Genomic DNA, 23,480 nt, shown 5'->3' on the forward strand with positions numbered 1-23,480 from the left:
GATGTATAGAGGTGAATGTGAATGTGGATGTGGATGTATGCATGTAGAAATAGATGTGTAGATGAGGATGTAAATGGAGATGTGGATGGATGCATGTAGATGTAGAGGTATAGATGTAGATGTGAATGGAGATGTGGATGTATACATGTAGATGTAGATGTATAGATGTAGATGTGGATGTGGAGGTGGATGGATGCATGTAGATGTAGATGTATAGATGTAGATGGGAATGGAGATATGGATGTATGCATGTAGATGTAGTTGTGAATGGAGATGTATATGTATACATGTAGATGTAGATGTATAGATGTAGATGTGGATGTGGATGGGGATGTATGCATGTAGATGTAGGTGTATAGACGTAGATATGGATGTAGAGGTGGATGTATGCATGTAGATGTAGATGTATAGAGGTGAATGTGAATGTGGATGTGGATGTATGCATAGGGATGTAGATGTGAATGTACACATATAGTTGTGGATGTATGGATGTGAATATACGATTGTGATGTGAGGGAATCTGAAGTGATGAGATGGAAATGATGTGATGGGATGAGTATACATATAAATGGAATATGGAATAAGTAATGTAGATTGAGGAGGGATAATGTGGAAAAATGAAAGTTAAAATAGAAATTGTATTGTAAACTGTTTGTAAATGCTGTTTGTAAATGCTGTCTGTAAATGATTGTTTTATGTCAAGAATGCTGGTGGGGGGAGCATTTTGACCGTCTTGTGATTAAGGTCGTGATGAGAAAGTTGCAACTGCTGACGGGGAGTCAATGAAGGACGTCTCGCGTAGCAAGGTCGGCCGAGGTCTTGACCAGCCTCGGTGCGATTAAAATGGTGAGCTTCCGGTACGGTGGATGAGGGGCCAAGGAAGCGGCCTATGCGTGAAGCGCTAGGTTACCTGCGAAGGATCCTAGAGGGTGCTGACCATACGGTGCTCGGGCTCTGGGTCGCCTAGGATACCCACGCGTGCGTCGAGGAAGATATTGGAACAGAGTTGGAGTTGTTTTCTGAAATCGAGCATGGATCTGGTTGATTGACCTTGCTGGTCTTCAATGGATGAGTCCATGGCTCCTTATATGGATCTGTTGGTTGATCTTGCTGATCTTCAACGAGAGTCCATCTTGTTAAGTGATTATATTGCCAAGTATTATGGGCTAGGAACTATCGAAACGGCTCCTGAGCATTCTAGTTGCCAATGATGCCATAGATACTCTGATGAAGGAATGATGGGAAATTAAGAATCAATTGGATAAATTGGAAGATGGTGATCAATGATACTATGGTTTTATTAAAGGATTGTTTTAAACTGGTTGAATCTGGTTGAAAAAGGGCAAGTTCATATTGGGTGTGTGAGTGGTGTGACTAGTTTTATTTTGCATGAACATCCGGCTAGGGGGCCTTGGAACTCTTTTCCTTGGTACCCGGGACAAAACCTAACCAAATTTTTAATTGGATCCCATCACTACAGTGGTTGGGCGGTTGGCTAACCCATGGGATCGGATGGGGTTAGGCTGGACTGATGGATCCGTAAATCGAGACTCAAACTTTTGTTTTTACGATAGAAAAAAAAAAATTTAAATTCCGGACAGAAACTGTTCTATGGATAGGAATCAACGGCTGTGCCTCTTGAATGGGGAAAAAAGCGTTGATCCCAATGATCCAAGTGCAAGTTTCTTCCTTGAACTGACTAAGTATCTTATAGATGTAATCGGATCATCTCGATCAGAAATGATCTTGACTACGTTAGAGTAAAAAGTTATCCTGGTGGAATCGCCCGTGCTTTCCGGTAAAGGAAGTTTTTTCGGGTTCGGTTTTGGAACAACCGACGGATTAGTCTCTTATCCGGATATCCGTGGGCGAGGCCCCGAGTGTGGGACCCCTGTCCCGCGCGAGAAGCGCTACTTCCGCTGCCAGTACCCGAATCCGTTGCTCGGTGGGAACAGGGATCTTACAGGCACGGTCGAGGGAGACAGCCACAGCAGCACGCCCAAAGACCGCTGCAGCAGCAGCCACAGTCTCAGCATCACTGGGTTCCCGTGAGGAACAGCTTTGCTCCCCTCCAGGAGGAGACCCCTGCAACGACTGAGGACTAGGAGATGCCAGCACCCCCTCCTTCACCCCCCACCCCCGTCCCCCCCTACCGCCTCGCTTCCACCTTCGCCTCCTCCCGTCCCCACTCCGGTTTCGGCAGCGGCTCCCTCTCGGCTCCCTCTCCACCCCCTCGCCCCCCCTCCTCCCCCCCGCCCGCCTCAGCTCCCCGGGAGGCCCTGGCAGTCCCCTGGCGTTCACTTGCAGTCCGGAGGGGCGCTGAGCACCGACCTTGCTCGAGCACCACAGAGGAGACTTACCATGCCGATTCGGGCTTCACGGATATCATCTATCCGCAGTCCGCTGAGTCGCCTCAGCACTAGACAGCGCTCGGAGGCTTTTGATTACTCCTTCACACGGCTTTTTGGAGCAGAGGGCCCCCATGAGCCAGCACCCATCAGAGTTCATGTAGTGATTCCTCTGACCCGCGGGGAGGAGGCACTTGATTCAGCAGTGGCCTTCTCGTTCCCTCTATGTGGCCCATGCGACCGGGAGTGGACTCTGGAGCTCGCTCTTAGCACTTTGAAGACTCAGGCAGTTGAGTTTTCTCATCATGTGAGCGATCTGGAGGTGATAGATGTGATAGGCCGACTATGGGAGTTGGCTCATTTTTTCTTGGATCCCGGGAGTGTGGATGCCTCAGGGATTTGTCATTTGGTTGTTCGCATAGTGGCAGACTTAGCACGCGACCCTGGATATGTATGTATACACGAGGTTGCTCTGTCTGAGCGGGAGGCAGTCGCCATGGGACACAGCCACCACTGGCACCTGATCCGTGATTCTTGCAGTACACCGGGTGGGCAGATTCACAGCCGCTCGGATGGGGACTATTCTCCATCCAAGCCGCTTGCAAAGGCCTGTCGTACGGCTGAGACAACATCCACCTCAGCAGGTCATCCATCAGGATCATCTCATGGAATGTACAGGGCCTTGGCGGAGCACATTATATACGCTATCGTGGTTGCTTGAGGCAGGAGCTTCAGAGATGCCTGGTTGGTGGCAGCATTGATATTTTGATGATGCAGGAGCACCACTTGGGTGAGAGCAGGATCCGGAGATATGGTTCGGTGATGCCTGGTAGATGGGACACCTTTTGGTCTGCAGGGTTTTGTCCTTTGGGTGGAAAGGGAGGAGTATGCATGGTCATTGCAGATGTATGGCGGCAGGCCATTGTGGATCGAGGGATCATTGTGCCTGGTAGAGCATAGTATGTCATTCTGAGGATGCATGATGAGCTATTGGGCGTGCTCAACGTCTATGCGCCCAACCATGCTAGTGCCAGAGCAGAGTTCTGACCTAGGTTACGGATGCATTGCCAGAGGCCGCACATTGGTGTGTCAAGGGTGACTTCAACATGCTTGAGGACCGAGCTGATAGGGTGGGAGGCAGTCATGTTACGGTGCACGGCACGGAGCTTGCAGCTTGGGAGCACTGATGCATGGCAGCATGGGGCCTTCTCCCGCTCTCAGGACAGTCTTAGTTTCTCTCGGTCGTCGGATCGCCGATAGGGAGGGACAGATCTATCACGGATTGATCGCTTTTATGTGGGCGACTGGTTAGGGGAGCGAGGGAGCTCCGTTGGCATTCTCGCTGGCACCTCATTTTCAGATCATGCGCCAGTTATTTTGACACTTAAGGAGAGGACACGGGAGCCCAGCTTTGCAGTTGAGGATCCCAGAGAGGGTACTTACAGATCCTAGTCTCGCCGAGGACATTGAGAGGATCTGGCATGATAGTCACTGCTCTAACTAGGATGCAGCAGGCCAGTGTGCCCAGGGACTCATCGAGCTTAGCTCTTTTCTACACGCTGCAGCTTTGACACGGCTTGGGAGAGATTTGCGAGCGGGAGCATCGGTGGCTTACTTCGCTTCAACGCCTTAAGGAGCAACAGCCTGCATGTGAGTGGGTGGCATCCTAGCTGAGCCAGGCACACCAGGAGGTTAGAGAGGTAGAGGAGCAGAGACATGAGTTTTACTATTGTCGCCAGGCCTCTCAGTGGACGCAGCTTGGGGATAGAGTGACTGGGGAGTTTTCTGAGATTACTGGACCCTGCCATGCTCGAGCAGGAGTACATCAGCTTGGGAGGCCGGACGGGTCTGTAGCTACTGAGCTCGGGGAGATCAGGGCCATTGCCATTGGGTTCTATAGAGACCTGCTTTCAGCGGAGCCAGCCACTGAGGCTCGGGATGCTTGCAGACAGACGGTGTGGGCCCATGTGCAGAGGAGGGTCACAGATCGTATGCGTACAGTTCTTGGTGCGCCTCTTTCAGAGGTTGAGCTTGCTGAGGCCTTGAGGGTCCTGCCGCGCCATAGTTGCCCAGGGGAGGACGGGCTGACGCCTGCCTTTTTTATGCGCTATTGGGACCTTTTGGGGCTAGGCCTCCGCAGGGGCTTTCAGTATGTTTTGGACACTGGGGTGATGCCACAGAGCTTTTCAGAGGGCTTGATCTTTCTTATCCCCAAGGGGGAGGGAGTATCAGATGATATTCGGCACTGGAGACCTATTACGATCCTCAATACTGTCTACAAGGTCTTAGCAAAGGCCTTGAGTTTGAGGATTCAGCCCTTCCTGGGGGAGTTGATTCATGCTACCCAGACAGGACTCGTCGAGCGTAGTATCCTTGACAACATTTTCACCTTCTGGGAGGCGATGGCTGGAGCTAGATTTCTTGGTGAGGACTTGGTCGTGATGCTTCTCGATTTTGAGAAGGCATACGATAGAGTCGATTGGGGTTTCTTAGAGGGCACTATGCTTCGCCTAGGCTTTGAGCCAGGTTGGATTAGAGGGGTGGCGGCTCTCTATTCCACAGCTCGCAGCCAGCAGCAGGTGTTGATTGCAGGAGGACGGGGGCCGAGTTTTGAGCTGACCAGATTAGTTCGTCAGGGGTGTCCCCTCACCCCTTTTCTTTTTCTCTTCTTTGCGGAGGCTATGAGCATGTATTTGACGGCAGAGGAGGTTGGTTTGAGAGGACTCCAGCTGCTCCTAGTTCGGGGGGAGGACCTGCTCGATGCTGAGTTTGCTGGGACACGGGCTTATTTTTGCATGGCCAGGAGGCGAATCTTCTTCGGGCACAGCAATCGCTCCAGGTTTTTAGTGTAGCTTCAGGAGCATTGATCAATTGGCGCAAGACAATGGCCTTTTGGATCAGTAGCGCTCCCACTCCGGCATGGAGCCCGGACCTCGGTTTTAGATGGATTCCTCCTGGCACAGCAGTGCGGTATTTGGGATGCGAGATTGGACTAGATTTGTCACCTGAGTAGCAGATTGCCCCGCTTCTTCTGAGCATTCGGAAGAAGCTTTTGTATTGGAGTACAGCTCGACTATCCTTGGCCGGGAGGGTGGTGGTGGCAAATCAGGTGCTGTTAGTGACCATGTGGTACATTACGTCTTGCTGGATCTTCTCGAGCTCTTGCATTAGCCAGGTACAAAGGCTGATCAAGAACTTTCTTTGGTATGGGCGGGACGGTCAGCTAGCTCGGGCAAAGGTTACATGGGCAGTTATTACACTTTCGCAGGCTCAGGGAGGCTTGGGCATTATAGATCCAGTCGATCAGAGTAGAGCCTTATTGGGGAAGCTTATTGTTCGGGGGTTGCTTCCAGGCGCTAAGCCTTGGAAAGAGCTTCTCTTGTGCAGGCTCGGGCTCCCCCCCAGTAGGGGGCACTTGGGCACCAGAGATTCGATGGATCTTCATAGAGATGAGGAGGACAAGCCTCAGTAGAGGATGGGAGGACAGATTTGCCTTGAGCATCCTGAGAGCTTGGGAGCTACTGAAACCGGGGCTCTCTCAGCGACCTCCTTCTTGTATTGAGGAGCGGGCCAGACAGCCGCTCATCTGGAGCCCAGCGGTTCGCACAGAGCAGGGTCATATGCTGGGTTCTCGACCTCGTCTAGTCTAGGGACCTTTGGCGGCAGGCCCAGCATGTAGCTTTGGAGACTGGCAAGCCTTCTGCAGTCTACCAGAGGAGATCCAGGTGGAGAGGCTGAGTCACTTCAGAGGGGGGTTGATCATGAGGGATGACATTCAGGAGGCACTCACAGAGGAGTGGTTCACGCCTATCGAGCCAGTGGCCCCACGGTGGATGGGAGCCTTTACACAGTTGGAGATCCTGATTGTTGTCAGAGCTTGCACTGAGGATGGCAGATGCCTCTACTATGAGATTCAGGATGAGGGCAGACTTCAGAGAGTGGAGGTGGAGTCGCCTTTGGTTGTAGAGTGCACCTTTCAGAGGATACGGGTAGTGGCCGCCGCTTCTCGGAAGTGGCATATTGACCTAGACCCTACAGATGTGCTCCTGGATTGGCGCATATGGGCATATGCAGCGCGCCCCTTAGCCCGGCTACAGTGGGACCCTGGTGAGTACGAGTGGCATGATCCTTATGCATCCCTTGAGGCCACAGAGATTACCTTTTTTCAGTATACAGTTCGGTTGGGACGGCATATTTTGACGGCGAGGAGGATGGTCTCTCCAGTTGCAGCGGGGCACTGGCGGCTCTACAGGGACTCTCACAGGAGTTTCTAGAGGATTTTTGGGCCCGGCTTTGGGCTAGTCGACAGGCCCACAGGATCTCGAATTTCCAGTGGTGGCTGGTCGCTTAGAGGGGCTCAGCAGTTGGCACCTGGCTTGTCTACAGCGGTCTTCCGGTGGCATGCGTCCAATGCGGCCACCCTATGGAGACACAGAGACATTGCCTTTGGGACTGCCCTCAGGCACAGCAGATTTGGCTGCGGATGCTGCATATTCTAGCCCCCCTCTCTCCAGAGGGTATATATACATGGGGTGCCGCTGCTTGGTCGACTTCGTCAGGGCCTTGTTGAGAGGTAGCGATTGCGGTTGTGCAATGCTACATTGATATGGGTGATGGATGATGGGTGAGTTGTGGAACACCTCGATTAAGAGGGGGTGTTGAGAGATGTAATCGTGGTGTTGTGTGTATGTGGGAAAGCACCCTAAAGGTGCAAGATATTGTGGTGAGATAGGAATGCCACATGTAATATTGTATGGTGTGTGAGAGTTGACCAAAAGAGTGGAAAAGGAGTTGCCACATGGATGATGACATGTAAAGTGGGATAAGGCTAGAGAGCCTATATCATTGTATGGTTCATTGTGATATGCAATACAAGAGAATAGTGTTGAGTGTGCAATCTCTCTCTCTCTAGTTATGGAGTTCTTAGTGTGATTTAATCCACCTTAATTATGTTGCTTAATCTATGTCCTTCACCATGATCAATCACATTTCTAGAATCTTAACATGGTATCAGAGCCAAATGGGCTCTTGGTCATGGTGTTTATTATGTATATTAGTTTGGTTGTGTGTTTCTTTGATTAAGCATTATTTTCAGTTATTATGAGAAAAAAATTATGCACTCATATTATCATTTGGATTTGCATTTGTGAGATGAGGATTTGAGAGGAGATTTGTATTTGTGAGGATTTGAGAGGAGATTTGCAACAAGGAGGTTGCATAGAAGCTGCCAAGAGAGTTGCAAATGGAGTTTTGCAACATAGAGAGCTTGATCATCATCAAGAAAGCTGAAAATGGAGATTTCAGCATTATGAAGGCTATGGAGTCTTCATCATCATCAAGGAGAAGCTACCAAGAGAAGATATGTTGCTGATTATGCCTCAAGAAGGTTGGTTTTGTGAAGTTTTGCCTCAAAGTTTTGTGCTTGAGTATGGAAAAATGCTCAATGTATAAGGGTTGCTTGATGGGATGGAAGAATCCCAAGGTTCTTTGCTTCCAAGCAAAGAGTGTGGAGGTGCATGCTTGTCAAGATGATGGCAAGTGAGATGGTGGACTCAATGAAGTTCACATGTGTGTGCATCAAGAAAAGGTGCAAGATATTGTGGTGAGATAGGAATGCCACATGTAATATTGTATGGTGTGTGAGAGTTGACCAAAAGAGTGGAAAAGGAGTTGCCACATGGATGATGACATGTAAAGTGGGATAAGGCTAGAGAGCCTATATCATTGTATGGTTCATTGTGATATGCAATAAAAGAGAATAGTGTTGAGTGTGCAATCTCTCTCTCTCTAGTTATGGAGTTCTTAGTGTGGTTTAATCCACCTTAATTATGTTGCTTAATCTATGTCCTTCACCATGATCAATCCCATTTCTAGAATCTTAACAGGCCTGCTGTGGGCTATGAGACGGAGCAGGATAGCCAGGCCATCAGATTCATTAGGGGCCAGCCTCGCCTTGTTCCTTCACCAGATTTCTTGTCCGCCAGTTGGACACAACAGGAGAGGGATCTACGGTGGGATCTCCTCAGCAGCATCACCATCTGGTTCACCTGGAAGGCCCGGTGTTTCAGGGCCTTTGAGGGGAGACTGGAGCCACCAGCAGAGACTGTTCGGGGGATTTGGTAGGAGTTGATCCACACCTTGCAAGGGCAGTATGACCGCATTCGACTCAGATGAGGCGATCTTGCGACGCCAGACCTTTAACACCACCTGGCGCAGCGGCCCCTTCTATACCCTTCACGTGGGGTCCCCCCACTGGCACTACAGGCCACCTGTTTGGCTTTTCCCCCCTCCTATTGTATGATATAGCCATTCAGTTCTTTGTACTGATACTCTTACTTTTCAGCACCTAGGGAGAGTCTCCCTGGCTGCCCTGCTTTGTTCTCTGCTCTGTTTTTCTTGTGAGCAGGGAGAGGATATTTTGTAGCCCTATGAGCGTTTTTTATAACTAATGAAACGATCTTTTCTCGGAAAAAAAATAAAAAATAAATTTGAGAGCTTTCCTTTGGCTTGATGGTTTGAGGGTTCTACTCTTGTTTGAAACAAGAGTGGCCACCAATCTTTTGGAAGAGGGAAGGTCAAAAACTAATGAATTATGAGTAAAATTCACTGTTTTTGGCACTTTGGAGAGGTAGGGTAACAGTGCAAAATACTATTGAGTTTCAACAAAGGGGAAGGCTTCTATTTATAGGAAAAAGTGAGCTTCTAACCAAGCCAATTGATTCTAGAATTTTCCAAATCAGTTTGGTCAATTTTGACCATTTTTGGGTCAGTTTTGCTCACTTTTTAGATCTAGTTGAAGCAGGAGAGAGGAGAGATAAAAATATCTCATTATTTGGGACTTTAAAACTCATTCAAGCATGTGAAATAGACGCCTCCTTCATGAGGGGAATTCCCCCATACTGAGGTGTCAAAAATGTATCATTTCACCTAAATATCTCTCTTTTTTAACTAAATCCATTGTAACATTGCATTGGAAGTTACGAAGTACATGATTGCAACTCAAACTTTTATCTTGTCCTTCTGGTTTCCTCTTCTACTACATCTGAAATTGTGACTATTCTGGCTTGTGCAATCTGAGGTGGAACTCTTTCTCTTTGGTTGCCCCAGTTCTGGGAAGGAGTTTTGAGGTTGCTCTGGATAGAGGCAAATGGCTGGGCTGGAGTTCTTCAGGAGTTTCCCTGGCTTGGGCGAGACGAACCTTGATTAGATTGGTATGAAGGGGTTGGTCTCTGAATTCGAGGTCTTGACTTCCCTGTCCCCTTGACATGGCAGGAGTCGGGCAGTCTTTCAGTTGCTGACCAAAACCTTGGCACCCAAAACATCGGTTTTCACTTCTGAGCTCATCCCTCTAATTTCTTGAAAGAGGTGGGGTTCCTGAGAAAGTATTCTAGGGGAAGGGTCTTCCTTCACGTCGGAACCTTCCTGCATCCTGATTATGATTCCGGCCTTGCTACCTCTTCGGGGGTGGAAAGTTTGAAGTACTTCCCTGGGCTTGGAATCTTTAAAAGTTAGAGGGTGCAGGCTTTGGCGGGACCTTTACTACAAAGGCTTTGGCAAAATCCTTTGCCATTCTTATTGCTTCAGCCATGGACACTAGCTTGGCATTTTTAACCAGTGTGTCCAAGGGTTCGTTCATTCCCCAAATGTGTAAGATTCCTCTTCCAACACCTTTTTGATGTCTAGTATCTTCCCCTGTAATCAACCCCTCTTCAGAAATATAAAGACCTTGTTTCTAACTATTTTAGCCTAGAGAGAGAAAATATTCTAGAGAGAGAATATTCAGATTTTGAATATTTTTGGATAGAAAAATATCTCTTATAATTCAGATGAGTTCCCCTGAAACAGAAATTCAAAAAGAATTTTCCAATGTGCAATTGGAATTAATTGGAAATAGGTATAAAGAACCTTAGTCTAAGGGTCTAGATTTTCAGAAATCTTTAGACTATGGTCCAATTAAGGTTCCTATGGACCAATAGCATCAATCCATGTGTAGGGAGTAGATAAATCCAATTTGTAAAAAGAAGATACCCAAAAATGAGTAAATGCTCACATAAGGTGAAGAGTTGAAAATGTACAAGGTTTATTAGTAAAAAACTATGAGCAATATTAAAATGATCCCATTATGACACATATGTAAGGAAGGGGAGTTCTTTAAAGGAGGTGCATATTTCACATAAGATGAAGAGTTGAAAATGTACAAGGTTTATTAGTAAAAAACTATGAGCAATATTAAAATGATTCAATTATGACACATATGTAAGGAAGGGGAGTTCTTTAAAGGAGGTGCATATTTCACATAAGATGAAGAGTTGAAAATGTACAAGGTTTATTAGTAAAAAACTATGAGCAATATTAAAATGATTCCATTATGACACATATGTAAGGAAGGGGAGTTCTTTAAAGGAGGTGCATATTTCACATGCTTGAATGAGTTTTAAAATCATAAAAATTGAGATATTTCATCTCTCCTCTCTCCTCATTCAAGTCTAGTTCCAAAAAGTTAGCTTAACTGACCTAAAAACGGTCAAAATTTGACCAAACTGATTTAGAAAATTCTAGAATCAGTTTGTTTGGTTAGGAGCTCAATTTTTCCTATAAATAGAAGCCTCCCCCTTGTTGAAAAATAGATAGTGTTTATGCATCGTTACTCTACTCCACCTAAGCCAAGAACTGTGAATTCATTTAATAATTCACTAGTTTTTGGAGCTTCCCTCTTTCTTCAATCCCCATTAGTGGCTCCATCAACATACTTAACCAATTGATTGGTTGGGGGCCTCTACCGTGAACAAAGAATCAAGCAAGTTGTAAGGTAATTAGTGAATATTGATCTTTCTATAATTTCTCAATGTTTCTCTCTTCTCAACCCCTCTCAAGCTTGAGAAGTTTAATTGGTATGGTTTTTTTTTAAATGCTATTGAAGTTTGAATAGTAGTGAAGAGTTACATAATGCTATTGAAGTTAATTTTCATTTATGTTTAAATTCTAATGATTTTTATGTAAATTCTCTCTCTCACTCAAGAAATGGTCATACTCATGACCCATTCTCAATCCAAATCAAGCTTTTCATAAAGCTTTTCCTTAACCCAAGATTAAGCTATGCTTGAGGCCAAGTTAATGGCTTTTTTCTATGCTTTTAGTTTATGTATATTAATGATTCAATCCATTATGGATTAATAATCCAATTAGAGATTATTTTAATTATTTCCTTAATGATAAGCATTATCCCTTAGAAAAATTGAGATTTATCAGTCATAGCAGCGGAGCTATGGCAAAATTTTTATAAAAATTATGCATAAAATAATCTCATTCAAAGCATAAAAAGAGGACTTCCTACCATATTCTAGGAATTATCATCCTAGATTAATTGAAAGAATTTCATTACAATCATGGAGAAATTGAATTTTAATATCATGCATAAAGGATAAGTTTTTATATCAAAAGTGTTATTTTTACCATTTTTATTTCATGCATAGAAGTATGCATAATGGATAAATTTTTATATCAAAAGTGTTATTTTTACCTTTTTTATTTCATGCATAGAAGTATGCATAATGGATAAAATTTTATATCAAAAGTGTTATTTTTACCATTTTTATTTCATGCATAGAAGTATGCATAATGGATAAATTTTTATATCAAAAGTGTTATTTTTATCATTTTTAATTTTCATGCATAGAGGTATGCATAAAAGAAATTTTTTATATCAAAAGTGTTACTTTTATCATTTTTAATTTTCATGCATAGAAGTATGCATAAAAGAAATTTTTTTATATCAAAAGTGTTACTTTTATCATTTTTAATTTTCATGCATAGAAGTATGCATAAGAGTTGATTATTTTATTATAAAAGTGTGACTTTTATCATAATTGAATTTCATGCATAGAGGTATGCATAAAAGTTGATTATTTTATTGTAAGAGTGTTACTTTTATCATATTGGATTTCATGCATATAGGTATGCATAAAAGATATTCTTTTTATACTAAAAGTGTGATTTTCCTCATAAATGGATTTTATGCTTAACTTAGATGCATAAGAGAAATTCTTTTATTCTAAAAGTGTAATTTCCTACCAAACTGAATTTATGCATAAGAAGATGCATAAAAGATTGATTTTAATTTCGAAAGTGTTAGTCTCCTTAAATGGAATTTATGTATAAATAAATGTGTAGAGAAATCTTATATCAAATATAAGAATTCTCTTTATAAAAAAAAAAGATATGAAATGTGATAAGATGTGAATAAGAATTGATAAGATGCGTATGGAAAGTGATAGGATGTGATAAGATGTGTATGGGATGAGGTAAGAAGTGTATGTGATAGAATAGGATGTATATGGGTTGTGATAGGGCGAGAATGGATGTGATGTAAAAGATTAGATGTGAAGACATATGGGGTTACATGAATGGGAATGTGGAAATGGATGTATGTATGTGGATGTGTGGATGTGGAGATGGGAGTATGGATGTATGAATGTGAAAGTGGATGTATGAATGTGAAAATGGATGTATGCATGAAGATGTATATGCATAGATGTGAATGTGGATGTAGATGTGGATGTATAGATGTGAATGGGAATGTGGATGTGGATGTATGTATGTATGTGGATGTATAGATGTGAATGGGAATGTGGATGTGGATGTATGTATGTATGTGGATGTAGATGTGGATGTATAGATGTGAATGGGAATGTGGATGTGGATGTATGTATGTATGTGAATGTGGATGTATGTATGTATGTGGATGTGGATGTATGAATGAGGACGTGATAATGGATGTATGCATGTAGATGTGGATATATGGATGTGAATATGAATGTGGATGTGGATGTGGATGTATGGATGTGGATATGGATGTGTATGTATGAATGTAGATAAGGGATGTGGATGTATAAATGAGGATGTGAAAATGGAGGTATGCATGTAGATGTGGATGTATGGATGTGAATATGGATGTGGATGTGGATGTATAAATGAGGATGTAAATGTGGATGTGAATGTGAATGTGGATGTGAATGTGGATATATGGATGTGGATATGGATGTGTATGTATGAATGTGGATATGGGATGTGGATGTATAAATGAGGATGTGAAAATGGATGTATCCATGTAAATGTGGATGTATGAATGTGAATGTGAATTAATGTGTCGTCGATATGAGGAAATGGATGAGAATGAGTACACATTGAATGGAATGTGGAATAAGTAATGTGGACTAAGGAGGGATAATGTGGAAAGACGAGAGTTTGATTTAGAAACTGTATTTTGTGACTGTTTGTAAATGACTGTTTTATGTCAAGAATGCTGGGGAAGCATTTTGACCATCTTGTGGATTAAGGTCATGAAGACCTAACTGTTAAAGTTGCAACTGCTGACGGAGAGTCAATGGAGGACGTCTCGCGTAGCAAGGTCGACCGAGGTCTTGACCAACCTCGGTTCGATTTAAATGGTGAGCTTCCGGTACGGTGGATGAGGGACCAAGGAAGCGGCCTATGAGTGAAGCGCTAGGTCACCTGCGAAGGATCCTAGAGGGTGCTGACCATACGGTGCTCGGGCTCTGGGTCGCCCAGGATACCCACGCGTGCGTCGAGGAAGATATTGGAACAAGGAGTAAGAGTTGTTTTGTGAAACCGGGCATGGATCTGGTTGATTGACCTTGCTGGTCTTCAATGGATGAGTCCATGGCTCTTTATATGGATCTGTTGGTTGATCTTGCTGATCTTCAACGAGAGTCCATCTTGATTTTTATAAGTGATTATATTGCCGAGTATTATGGGCTAGGAACTATTGAAAAGGCCCCTGTGTGGACAGGTGGTGAGCGTTCTAGTTGCCAATGATGCCATAGATACTCTGATGAAGGAATGATGGGAAATTACGGATCAACTGATCTGACTGCACCTTTAACGGTACTTGGTCAAATCAAGGAAGAAACTTGCACTTGGATCATTGGGATCAACGCTTTTTTCCCCATCAAGAGGCACAGCCGTTGATTCCTATCCATAGAACAATTTCTATCCGGGATTTACTTCATCTATCGTAATAATAGAAATTAAATCTCGATTTACGGATCCATCAGTCCAGCCTAACCCCATCCGATCCCATGGGTTAGCCAACCGCCCAACCACTGTAGTGATGGGATCCAATTTGGAATTTGGTTAGGTTTTGTCCCGGGTACCAAGGAAAAGAGTTCCAAGGCCCCCTAGCCGGAAGTTCATGTAAACATAAAACTAGCCACACCACTTACACACCCAATTTTCAAATGTAAGAATTCTCCCCAGTTTTTGAGGTATTCAAAAATAAGAATCTCCTCTCTAATCTTATAACTATTCTCTCTCTAATATATAAATTTTTGACAGAATCATGAGACGAGGAAATCGTAGCCGTCAGCAGCCAGACCCTGTCACTGAAGATAACGAACTTGATCCTGATGTTCGCAAGGCTCTTCATAGGACTCAACTAGGACCCTTCAAAGGAGAAGGGGAGAACCTAGGTGAGAGTGTGGAGAAATGGGTGGAAGCCATGGAAGAGTATTTTGACGTCACAGGTTATAATGAGCTGAGCAAAATAGCTCTTGGCCGGTTGAAAATAGTGGAAACAGCCAGGGTAGCATGGAGGAACCACTGTGACACCAACCGTCTAAATAGAAATACCCAATCTTGGAATGACCTAAAAACCTATTTGAGAAAGAGATTCTGTCCCCCTGGATTTTTGGAAACCAAAATGAACGAATTTTTAGAACTAAAGCAGGAGAACAAAACCATTGAAGAATATCACCAGGCCTTTGCTCATCTACTCAAATACTCACCACCTCTAGATGAAGAACAGCTCATGGCCAGGTTCATTCGGGCAATGAATGAACCTTTGGACACACTGGTCAAAAATGCCAAACCAGTGTCCATGGCTGAAGCAGTAAAAATGGCAAAGGATTTTGCCAAAGCCTTTGTAGTAAAGGTCCCGCCAAAACCTGCACCCTCTAACTTTAAAAGATTCCAAGCCCAGGAAGGTACTTCAGACTTTCCACCTCCAAAGAGGCAGCAAGGACCGATTCAGAATCAAGATGCAGGAAGATTCCAAAGTGAAGGAAGATCCTTCCCCCAAAATACTTTCTCAGGAGGACCATCTATTTTAAGGATGCAGAACAATGAACCCAGAAGTGAGAACCGGTGTTTTGGATGCCAAGGTTTTGGTCATCAGTTAAAAGACTGCCCAACTCCTGCCATGTCAAGGGGACAGGGAAGTCTAGGACCCCGAATTCAGAGACCAATTCCTTCATACCAGTCTAATCAGGGTCCGTCTCACCCAAGCCAGGGTAACCCCAGAAGAACTCCAAATCAACCATCTACCTCTACCCAGAATAACCTTAGAACTCCTTTCCAGAACAGGGGCAACCAAAGAGAAAGAATTCCATCTCAGACTGCAACAGCCAGAGCAGTCACAATTTCAGAAGAAGTAGAAGAGGAAAGAAGGGCAGATCTTTACTGCAATTGAAAAACCAAGGACTTAACCGACAGTTCTCAAGTCATCCATACTCCAGCAGAATACCAGGGAAAAATCGACCGCCCACTTCCAAGGCGTAAAGTTGAATGTGATTGAAGAAGAAGAAGATGTGATGAAAGAAATCATACTCCACCTGCGAGATGAGGACATCTCGCGTTTTTTAAGTGGGGTAGAATGTAAGATTCCTCTCCCAACCCCTTTTTGATGTCTAGTATCTTCCCCTGTAATCAACCCCTCTTCAGAAATATAAAGACCTTGTTTCTAACTATTTTAGCCTAGAGAGAGAAAATATTCTAGAGATAGAATATTTAGATTTTGAATATTTTTGGATAGAAAAATATCTCTTATAATTCAGATGAGTTCCCCTGAAACAGAAATTCAAAAAGAATTTTCCAATGTGCAATTGGAATTAATTGGAAATAGGTATAAAGAACCTTAGTCTAAGGGTCTAGATTTTCAGAAATCTTTAGACTATGGTCCAATTAAGGTTCCTATGGGCCAATAGCATCAATCCATGTGTAGGGAGTAGATAAATCCAATTTGTAAAAAGAAGATACCCAAAAATGAGTAAATGCTCACATAAGGTGAAGAGTTGAAAATGTACAAGGTTTATTAGTAAAAAACTATGAGCAATATTAAAATGATCCCATTATGACACATATGTAAGGAAGGGGAGTTCTTTAAAGGAGGTGCATATTTCACATAAGATGAAGAGTTGAAAATGTACAAGGTTTATTAGTAAAAAACTATGAGCAATATTAAAATGATTCAATTATGACACATATGTAAGGAAGGGGAGTTCTTTAAAGGAGGTGCATATTTCACATAAGATGAAGAGTTGAAAATGTACAAGGTTTATTAGTAAAAAACTATGAGCAATATTAAAATGATTCCATTATGACACATATGTAAGGAAGGGGAGTTCTTTAAAGGAGGTGCATATTTCACATGCTTGAATGAGTTTTAAAATCATAAAAATTGAGATATTTCATCTCTCCTCTCTCCTCATTCAAGTCTAGTTCCAAAAAGTTAGCTTAACTGACCTAAAAACGGTCAAAATTTGACCAAACTGATTTAGAAAATTCTAGAATCAGTTTGTTTGGTTAGGAGCTCAATTTTTCCTATAAATAGAAGCCTCCCCCTTGTTGAAAAATAGATAGTGTTTATGCATCGTTACTCTACTCCACCTAAGCCAAGAACTGTGAATTCATTTAATAATTCACTAGTTTTTGGAGCTTCCCTCTTTCTTCAATCCCCATTAGTGGCTCCATCAACATACTTAACCAATTGATTGGTTGGGGGCCTCTACCGTGAACAAAGAATCAAGCAAGTTGTAAGGTAATTAGTGAATATTGATCTTTCTATAATTTCTCAATGTTTCTCTCTTCTCAACCCCTCTCAAGCTTGAGAAGTTTAATTGGTATGGTTTTTTTTAAATGCTATTGAAGTTTGAATAGTAGTGAAGAGTTACATAATGCTATTGAAGTTAATTTTCATTTATGTTTAAATTCTAATGATTTTTATGTAAATTCTCTCTCTCACTCAAGAAATGGTCATACTCATGACCCATTCTCAATCCAAATCAAGCTTTTCATAAAGCTTTTCCTTAACCCAAGATTAAGCTATGCTTGAGGCCAAGTTAATGGCTTTTTTCTATGCTTTTAGTTTATGTATATTAATGATTCAATCCATTATGGATTAATAATCCAATTAGAGATTATTTTAATTATTTCCTTAATGATAAGCATTATCCCTTAGAAAAATTGAGATTTATCAGTCATAGCAGCGGAGCTATGGCAAAATTTTTATAAAAATTATGCATAAAATAATCTCATTCAAAGCATAAAAAGAGGACTTCCTACCATATTCTAGGAATTATCATCCTAGATTAATTGAAAGAATTTCATTACAATCATGGAGAAATTGAATTTTAATATCATGCATAAAGGATAAGTTTTTATATCAAAAGTGTTATTTTTACCATTTTTATTTCATGCACAGAAGTATGCATAATGGATAAATTTTTATATCAAAAGTGTTATTTTTACCTTTTTTATTTCATGCATAGAAGTATGCATAATGGATAAAATTTTATATCAAAAGTGTTATTTTTACCATTTTTATTTCATGCATAGAAGTATGCATAATGGATAAATTTTTATATCAAAAGTGTTATTTTTATCATTTTTAATTTTCATGCATAGAGGTATGCATAAAAGAAATTTTTTATATCAAAAGTGTTACTTTTATCATTTTTAATTTTCATGCATAGAAGTATGCATAAAAGAAATTTTTTTATATCAAAAGTGTTACTTTTATCATTTTTAATTTTCATGCATAGAAGTATGCATAAGAGTTGATTATTTTATTATAAAAGTGTGACTTTTATCATAATTGAATTTCATGCATAGAGGTATGCATAAAAGTTGATTATTTTATTGTAAGAGTGTTACTTTTATCATATTGGATTTCATGCATATAGGTATGCATAAAAGATATTCTTTTTATACTAAAAGTGTGATTTTCCTCATAAATCGATTTTATGCTTAACTTAGATGCATAAGAGAAATTCTTTTATTCTAAAAGTGTAATTTCCTACCAAACTGAATTTATGCATAAGAAGATGCATAAAAGATTGATTTTAATTTCGAAAGTGTTAGTCTCCTTAAATGGAATTTATGTATAAATAAATGTGTAGAGAAATCTTATATCAAATATAAGAATTCTCTTTATAAAAAAAAAAGATATGAAATGTGATAAGATGTGAATAAGAATTGATAAGATGCGTATGGAAAGTGATAGGATGTGATAAGATGTGTATGGGATGAGGTAAGAAGTGTATGTGATAGAATAGGATGTATATGGGTTGTGATAGGGCGAGAATGGATGTGATGTAAAAGATTAGATGTGAAGACATATGGGGTTACATGAATGGGAATGTGGAAATGGATGTATGTATGTGGATGTGTGGATGTGGAGATGGGAGTATGGATGTATGAATGTGAAAGTGGATGTATGAATGTGAAAATGGATGTATGCATGAAGATGTATATGCATAGATGTGAATGTGGATGTAGATGTGGATGTATAGATGTGAATGGGAATGTGGATGTGGATGTATGTATGTATGTGGATGTATAGATGTGAATGGGAATGTGGATGTGGATGTATGTATGTATGTGGATGTAGATGTGGATGTATAGATGTGAATGGGAATGTGGATGTGGATGTATGTATGTATGTGAATGTGGATGTATGTATGTATATGGATGTGGATGTATGAATGAGGACGTGATAATGGATGTATGCATGTAGATGTGGATATATGGATGTGAATATGAATGTGGATGTGGATGTGGATGTATGGATGTGGATATGGATGTGTATGTATGAATGTAGATAAGGGATGTGGATGTATAAATGAGGATGTGAAAATGGAGGTATGCATGTAGATGTGGATGTATGGATGTGAATATGGATGTGGATGTGGATGTATAAATGAGGATGTGAATGTGGATGTGAATGTGAATGTGGATATATGGATGTGGATATGGATGTGTATGTATGAATGTGGATATGGGATGTGGATGTATAAATGAGGATGTATCCATGTAAATGTGGATGTATGAATGTGAATGTGAATTAATGTGTCGTCGATATGAGGAAATGGATGAGAATGAGTACACATTGAATGGAATGTGGAATAAGTAATGTGGACTAAGGAGGGATAATGTGGAAAGACGAGAGTTTGATTTAGAAACTGTATTTTGTGACTGTTTGTAAATGACTGTTTTATGTCAAGAATGCTGGGGAAGCATTTTGACCATCTTGTGGATTAAGGTCATGAAGACCTAACTGTTAAAGTTGCAACTGCTGACGGAGAGTCAATGGAGGACGTCTCGCGTAGCAAGGTCGACCGAGGTCTTGACCAGCCTCGGTTCGATTTAAATGGTGAGCTTCCGGTACGGTGGATGAGGGACCAAGGAAGCGGCCTATGAGTGAAGCGCTAGGTCACCTGCGAAGGATCCTAGAGGGTGCTGACCATACGGTGCTCGGGCTCTGGGTCGCCCAGGATACCCACGCGTGCGTCGAGGAAGATATTGGAACAAGGAGTAAGAGTTGTTTTGTGAAACCGGGCATGGATCTGGTTGATTGACCTTGCTGGTCTTCAATGGATGAGTCCATGGCTCTTTATATGGATCTGTTGGTTGATCTTGCTGATCTTCAACGAGAGTCCATCTTGATTTTTATAAGTGATTATATTGCCGAGTATTATGGGCTAGGAACTATTGAAAAGGCCCCTGTGTGGACAGGTGGTGAGCGTTCTAGTTGCCAATGATGCCATAGATACTCTGATGAAGGAATGATGGGAAATTATGAATCAACTGGATAAATTGGAAGATTGTGATCAGTGGTACTATGGTTTCATTAAAGGATTGTTTTAAAGTTAGCTGATGCTAAGAAAAAGGCAATTTTCATATTGGGTGTGTAAGTGGTGTGGCTAGTTTTATGTTTGCATGAACTTCCGGCTAGGGGGCCTTGGAACTCTTTTCCTTGGTACCCGGGACAAAACCTAACCAAATTCCAAATTGGATCCCATCACTACAGTGGTTGGGCGGTTGGCTAACCCATGGGATCGGATGGGGTTAGGCTGGACTGATGGATTCGTAAATCGAGATTTAATTTCTATTATTACGATAGATGAAGTAAATCCCGGATAGAAATTGTTCTATGGATAGGAGTCAACGGCTGTGCCTCTTGATGGGGAAAAAAGCGTTGATCCCAATGATCCAAGTGCAAGTTTCTTCCTTGATTTGACCAAGTACCGTTAAAGGTGCAGTCAGATCAGTTGATCCGTAATGATCTTGACTACGTTAGAGTAAAGAGTTATCCTGGTGGAATCGCCCATGCTTTCCGGGTAAAGGAAGTTTTTCCGGTTTCGGTTTTGGACAAACCGACGGATTAGTCTCTTGTCCGGATATCCGTGGGCGAGGCCCTGAGTGTGAGACCCCTACCCACGCATGATGTGCTACTTCCGCTGCTAGTACCCCGAATCCGTTGCGCGGTGGAGATCGGGATCTCACAAAATGAACCTGGCCATGAGTTGTTCTTCGTCTAGAGGTGGTGAATATTTGAGTAGAAGAGCAAAGGCCTGGTGATATTCCTCGATGGTTTTGCTCTCCTACTTTAGCTCTAAGAATTCGTTCATTTTGGTTTCCAAAAATCAAGGGGGACAAAATCTCTTTCTTAAATAGGTTTTTAGGTCGTTCCAGGACAGAGTATTTCTCTCCAGATGATTGGTGTCATAGTGGTTCCTCCATGCTACCGTGGCTTGTTTCCACTATTTTCAGCCGGGCAAGAGCCATTTTGCTCCGCTCATTGTAGCCTGTGACATCAAAATATTCTTTCCTGCCCATTTTTCCACAGCCTTGCCCAGGTTCTCCCCTTCTCCTTTGAAGGCTCTTGGGGGCTGAGTCCTATGAAGAGCCTTGCAAACATCAGGATCAAGCTCGTCATCTTCAGAGAGAGGGTCTGGCTCATGGCCACGATTTCTTGGTCTCATGATTCTGCCAAAATTTTATATATTATTAAATTTTTATTTTGATATCATTCACAAGATCCTAAGACTTAAGAGGTTCGGAAAACAATTTCTTAAACAAGACAATGATCTTATTGGAGATCTATGACATATGTCCGATAACATATTTTTCTTTATCAGATCGTCTGTAAAAAATCACTTATACAACGGGAAATTTTTCTTCAGAAAACATTTCTATATTTATATAAAAGTTGCAATATGTACATAGAGCAGCTCGGCTCCAGAATCACTGCCTCAATCGTAATCGCATAAAGAATCGAAACTATGAAGAAGACATACCATGGTACACACGATTCATTACACAAAGAGGTGCTGTAATTCTATTTCTCGGGATAAAGCGGCTAAGAAGTCTAAAAAATTGGCATGAAGTTCTCAAGTTCCTGGGTGAATGATCAAAGAGCTGAACATGCTGAACAAGCCCTAATCTTATCAGAATCATGGCCAAGGAAATATTTTGCCTGAGCCTCTGACACTTACTAGTACTGACATTAATGCACCGTCCTCCATTGAACCACATATACCGACGTCGCTCAAGAGGATCAGGAAAGTAAAGGCTCTCAAAATGGCAAGCGAGTCTCACTCTGCTCATTCGATTCGTAGCAGAGTTGATGAGGTGATCATGCAAAAGCTATCATGTCCTGACTCTGAGAGAGTCCAGGAATTCCAAATAGGTTCGGGGTGTCCATCTATAGATTTCCAATTCAATTTATAAGTTTTCAATTTTTGAAGTTCATTCTCATAGTATTAACAAGTGAAAAACATTTCTTTCCTAGATTTTTATTAAAAATTTAGGCAATTTCTGCTCTGATACCAACTGTGAGATCCCTCTGCCCCCTCCGCGCATCGGACTCCCGGTAGCGGACTCCCGGTAGAGCTGACAGCGGAAGTAGCTCCCTCATGCGCGGGGCAAGGTTTCTCGCTCGCGGCCTCGTCCCAAGAATGTCCGGGCACGAGACTAGGCTGGTGGTCACCCTGAAAATCGAAACCGAGAAAATTTTCCATGCTCGAAAAGCGGGGACGATTCCATCTTTTTTAATTTTCTTAACGCTTTTTTCCTAATCAAGATCAGGCAGCACAGCCGTTGATCCACTCAATTGAGAAATTTATCAGGGAATTAACTAGCTACTCGAATCCTAGCATGCTCCTAAGATTTTTCAGTTTGATTATTAAAACTCCACTGATTCCAGCCTACCCCATCCGGCCCATGGGTTAGCCACCACCCTACCACTGGAATCGGTAGATCCAAACAAGTACTCATCCACCCATAATTGAAATGCCTTTCTTAACTTTAGCTTTAGAAAACAGGTACGCACACACTCCTCTTTAAAACTTTAATATAAAAATAATCCATTGACAAAACAGATATGATCACATATTTCATAGCTCAAAATTTCCATTCAATCCTTTGTTTCACAAAAACAGTACTACTCTGGACTCTCCATTGGGACGAGCTGGTCAGCAACAAGACCTAGTAACAGATTACAATAATCATTTCGTCAACATCCATATATATATCTTCCTCGACATACGAATGGGTGTCCTAAGCACCGCGAGCCCGTGCATCGCCTGGTCTCAGAACCCTCCAGGATTCTCCTTAGGTGTCCTGGCACTTCACTCAGAGACCGCTTCATCGGCTCTCGCCCATCGTACCGGAAGCACGCCATTTTTCACCATACCCAGGCTGGTCAAGACCTGGGTAGGTTTTTGCCACGTGAGCTGTCCCTCGAGCACTTCCCCGCCAGTTGTTGCAACCGAACTCCCCTTAGATAAACATAATGCTCCCTCCACCAGCATTCTAGTGTAAGACAGTCCTTCAAGAAAACAGGGTTTCTATGCAAGTTTACAGTTTTGATTTTGTTTGAATACCATGAATAAATCTTAAATCCGTATCCTAATACTTCTAGATCCAGGTCTAAATTCCAAACAGAATTTCTCGAATTCTGTTAACTTGATCCTCAGATCAAAATCAAAAGTCTTAACTTAGTTTCAGATTCGGTGGAGGATTTGAGTACATTTTTCCAGAACTAGGCACATCGTC

Source organism: Cibotium barometz, chromosome 17, assembly GCF_041138505.1.
Source record: "Cibotium barometz isolate CiBa-2024 chromosome 17, ASM4113850v1, whole genome shotgun sequence".
Lineage (NCBI taxonomy): Eukaryota > Viridiplantae > Streptophyta > Polypodiopsida > Cyatheales > Cibotiaceae > Cibotium > Cibotium barometz.